Source organism: Odontomachus brunneus, unplaced genomic scaffold (assembly GCF_010583005.1).
Source record: "Odontomachus brunneus isolate Ranch 3 - 2012 unplaced genomic scaffold, Obru_v1 Obru_scaffold_127, whole genome shotgun sequence".
Lineage (NCBI taxonomy): Eukaryota > Metazoa > Arthropoda > Insecta > Hymenoptera > Formicidae > Odontomachus > Odontomachus brunneus.
This window is the reverse complement of record NW_022639577.1, coordinates 8,543-13,633: the sequence shown is the minus strand read 5'-3', so window position 1 is coordinate 13,633 and position 5,091 is coordinate 8,543. Positions and strand designations below refer to the sequence as shown.

The 5,091-nt window shown below is 38.1% G+C and overlaps 1 protein-coding gene across 1 annotated transcript in view; it reads right to left on the bottom strand.

Annotated features, from left to right (window-relative positions):
• LOC116849878 (teneurin-a) overlaps positions 1–802 on the bottom strand; it is a 585,779-nt gene extending 584,977 nt beyond the window's left edge. Inside the window, exon 1 of the mRNA XM_032827500.1 lies at positions 608–802. The gene's annotated coding sequence lies outside the window, so the exon portion shown is untranslated. The remainder of the gene's footprint in view (positions 1–607) is intronic.
• Positions 803–5,091: the final 4,289 nt, after the last annotated feature.

Here is a 5,091-nt window from a genome sequence, read left to right as displayed (position 1 = left end):
TATATATATATATATATATATATATATATATATATATATATATATATATATATATATATATATATATATATATTTCGGCACTCCCGATATTTATTTCCGTATCCGGCTCACTTTCGATAGATAAAACATGCGTAGAACGCGGAGCGATATTGATCGCGATGTGTCAGTGGAGGCTGCTCGTTGCGAAAAGACCGATATCCAAGATGATCACGCAATCACCGACGCAGTGCCGAAAGTGCGTGCCAAAACGTGAACGATGTCGCGGTTCGACAAGGACACGCTCCAGTAGCTACGCCTCTCTCATTCTCGCTGACGGATCGACCGAGCGAGATCCAACGTTGCGTATATCTCGTTTTGTCTTTCTCTTTTCCTCGGATTATCATCGCGGTTCTAACTCCTCGTTAATAAATCCGACGATCGTCCGATTCTACTACTGCTTGAGCGAGTCGATGTTAATGAGAAGTGCAGTAGACACCGCGACAAACATCAGCTGTGTATATCGAAAATCAAGAGAATTGCTTTCGAATAATGTACTCACGATATATCCCGACAATCGCACATCGCTATTTCGCGGCACTCCCGATACTTATTTTTGCGCCAGACTCACTTTCGTTAGATAAAAGATGCGTAGAACACGGAGCGATGTCGATCGCAATGTATCAGTCAGGAGGCTGCTCCTTCCTTCCTTCCTTCCTTCCTTCCTTCAATATATGGCTACAGGCCTCTATAAGAGTAATGCCCCTACGCCAGTTTCCGATTAATGATATAATTTGAGAGTAAAGTCTTGGAAATTTCCAAGACACGATCCAAAAAAATCACAAGGTCCGAACACGTTCGAACACGTCTTGTCGTGACGGCGGTTAGGCCGGAACCAGGAGGCTGCTCGTCATGAAAAGATCGATGTACAAGACAACCACGCAATCGACGACGCAAACCGAAAGTGTGCACTGTGACGGGAGCGTCCCGATTGACCACGGTACGATTGGACACAACCAACCGATGAAAAGAATTATCTAGTGAATTACTAGGTCGAACCAATCATTACAATCTGTGTCCAATCGTATCGTGGTCAATTGGGTCCCACCCCACTGCGACGTGTACGGTGGCGCGCTCCTGTGCCGTTCTATCGGATCACGACTCCATGATGCCACTCGATAGATCAATAGTTACTAGAACTTTTCGACTAGTGATGCGACTCTGTAACTTCTAACGACAGCATCGTTATCGTTAAGGGTCTTCTACAATAAACCATTAGTCATAAGATACAAGCAAATTAACCAAATATTTTAAAAATTTTCAATTATTTTAAAAAATAATCGACTGTGATTGTCGACTCATACGAGTAATAAAATTATTGAACGACAGTAATTATCACTGGCCAAATTATTACTTATCAGTATTACATTTCTATAAGGGTTGCCTACGGCTTATGACTAAATCTTATTGTAGAAGATCCATTAGGCCTTAGGTGTATGTACATGTACGTATCGTACAAGCTTGTCGGATGCAGTCGAATAGAGAACATCTGAGATATATGGAGAAAAAGTTAGGAACCTTTTAGAGCAGAATTTTATCCATCAGTCAGTCAACACGTTCGATAATACTTGTACGATGCATGTAATACTAGACTTTCATTGTCGTCATTGCGTTATCATTGCGCAGCTGTATAGGTCTTCTACAATAAGTCATTAGTCATAAGCCACAAGCAAATTAACCAATCGATTATTTTCAAAAATAATTGATTATGATTGGTCAACTTGCCTACTTATGATTATTATCTTATGATCAATGTTTTAGGCCGATTGTTCCAACTTCTTGGTATAAGCTATCTGACACCCTTATAGAAATATCATACTAAGAATCATTGATAATTACTTATTATCCAGTATTTTTAATACTAAAAATAAGTAATTATCAATGATTCTTAATATGATATTTCTATAAGGGCAATTAAAGAAAACTTCGTTTTTTCTTCAAATTAGAGACAGATATTTGATTTAACTGTTAGGTAGCTTACCAAGAGATTGGAACAATCGATCGTTATTATAAAAAGCCTATAATATATGGTAGAAAAACTACGCAACGACACGCCATGGTAATGATCCCTTATAGAAATATCATACAAAGAATCATTGATAATTACTTATTTTCAATATTAAAAATACTGGATAATAAGTAATTATCAATGATTCTTAGTATGATATTTCTATAAGGGATATTGTCGTTAGAATGTCATAGAATAAGGCTGTAGAATCGCATGCGTATTTAGCTGTACATTGCTCACAACTGTTGATTCATCCAGAAAGTGAGAACTTAATTCGATGATAAGGCCGAAAACACAGAAATATTTAAACAGTAGGACGTAAGCGGTAAGCAAATTGATCAATCACAGTAGCTGATCCTTGGACCATAAGAAGAATCATCGACTATGATTGGTCAATCTGTATATTGTTTACATCTTACTGCTTTTTGTATGCCTCCGGTCTTACTGTCGAATTAAATTACACGTTCTCGCTTCTTGGATAAATCAACAGTCGTAAGCAAAGTACAGCTAGATATGAATGCAACTCTGATCGAGAAGTTCTAGTAACTATTGATCTATCGAGTGGTAAGGCATCAGCGAGAGGGCGACGTATGAGCGCGCCACCGTGCACGCCGCAGTGCACATTTTCGCTATTTTATGTCATCGATTGCGTGGTCGTCTTGTATATCGATCTTTTCGCGACGAGCAGCCTCCACTGATACATCGCGATTGACATCGCTCCGCATTCTACGCATCTTTTATCTATCGCAAATGAGCCTGGCATGGAAATAAGTATCGGGAGTGTTGAAATAGCGATGTACGATCGTCGGGATATATTGTGAGTACGTTATTAGAGAGTAATCACCTTGATTTTCGATACATACAGCCGGTGTTTGTCGCGGCGTCTATTACACTTCTCATTAACATCGACTCGCTCGAGTAGTAGCAGAATCGGACGATCGTCGAATTTATTAATGAGCAGTTGAATCACGATGATAATCCGAGGAAGAGAGAAAGACAAAACGACGCTAGAGATATACGCAACGTTGGATCTCGTTCGGTCGATCCGTCAACGAGAGTGAGAGAAGCGTAGCTACTGGAGCGTGTCCTTGTCGAACCGCGACATCGTTCACGTTTTGGCGTGCACTTTCGGCACTGCATCGGTGATCGCGCGATCATCTTGGATACTGATCTTTTCGAGCAGCTGATACATCGTGATCGATATCACTCCGCGTTCTGTGCATGTTTTATTTATCGAAAGTGAGCCGGGCATGGAAATAAATATCGGGAGTACCGAAATAGCGATTTGCGATCATCGGGATGTATCGTGAGTACGTTATTATAAAGCAATTCCCTTGATTTTCGATACACAGCCGCTGCTTGTCGCGGCATTTATTGCACTTCTCATTAACATCGACTCGCTTAAGGGGATGCTAAGTTGAAAACTTTACCCACAGAACACTGACATTTTTCTGCAAAGATTACATCGTATTGGTTATATGGAATTACAAATGTTCTTACGTAGTGATAATACGTGTAAAAATAAAGAGGAGCATTGTTCGATATGTGATGGAAACGAACAAATTTTTAATGCAAAATCTCAAGTTGTCAATTAGCGTAATATTTACCTAATTTAAAAGTTCTGCAGCTTGTACATACCGAAAGTGTGAATGCTCTAAACAGAAAAATTTTGAAGAACATTGCTCTACTTTCGCATCTGCATTTGGAAACTTAAGAATATCGAAAAAGTTTGCAGAAAGATTTCTACACATTTATCGTTAGGTTTTCCGTTGAATATGGTAACACAAAGCAACACACATTTATGTAAGTTCTATATACAGGGTGTGCAGTAACTGATGCAACCACCGCGTACGAGTAGAACGGTTTAAAATAATCATAAAAGTTATATACCGTTTTGAAATTTTTTCAATATTTATTCCGTAATTACTTAAAATTTATAAACGAATGAGCGCACGAGAAACGGTAGAACAAGCTCTGTGTAAAAGAAATGTAAAAGAAATTTACCTCTTAGCAACGATAAGTAAATAGCTGATTTCGAGGCAGAGTAACGTATACGTGTCGCTTGTTGCTCCACCTCGAAATCAGCTATTTACTTATCGTTGCTAAGAGGTAAGCCATTTCTTTTACACAGAGAGCCTGTCCTACCGCTTCTCGTGCGCTTATTCGTTTATAAATTTTAAGTAATTACGGAATAAATATTGAGAAATTTTCAAAATGGTATATAACTTTAATGATTATTTTTAACCGTTCTACTCGACAACACAGCGGTTGCTCGATCAATTACCGGACACCCTATACACAAGAAATACGAAAAAGATAGCGTGATTATGTTAGTGACCATCGTTTCTACATTATCGACATTGTTGGAGTTCATCATCAACTCCAGCATCTCCTTAAGGAGATGCTGGACATGAAAATTATACCGACATAACATTGACTTTTTTTGCAAAGTTTAGCATCTTGTTCAGCATCTTGCTTGCACAGAATTATAAATGCTTTTACACCACAAAAGTGCATGCAAAAATAAATTGGAGCATTACTCAATATGTGACGAAAACGAAAAAATTACGTTTAAATTTTGACTTGTCAGTTAGTCCAATATTTATTTAATACAAACATTCTGCATGTTGTACATATCGAAACTGTGGATGCTCCAATTAGCAAAATTTCAAAAATCACTACCACATTTTTAGAATTTAGTTTCGATGCCAAAAAAAATACGAAAAGATCGCAGAAAAGTTTATAATGCGGTTAGATTTTCGGATAACTATGATAAAGTAGTACAAAAAATTATTTCACGGATATTTTTCGATACAGAACAAAATAAGCATATCTGACGTAATTTTCGAAAATAGACATTTTCAGACGCAAATGTTTCTTTATAAAACACTAAAAAACTATCCGAGATTGTGTTCTATACGCTAACGCGAAATAACTTATAATCTACTATTACATAGGCGACTTTCGGCCTATACGCTGAATAGGACCCATTGCGCATGCGCGAGAGTCCGAATGTTCTATTATGATGGATCTAACGTTATGGGGGC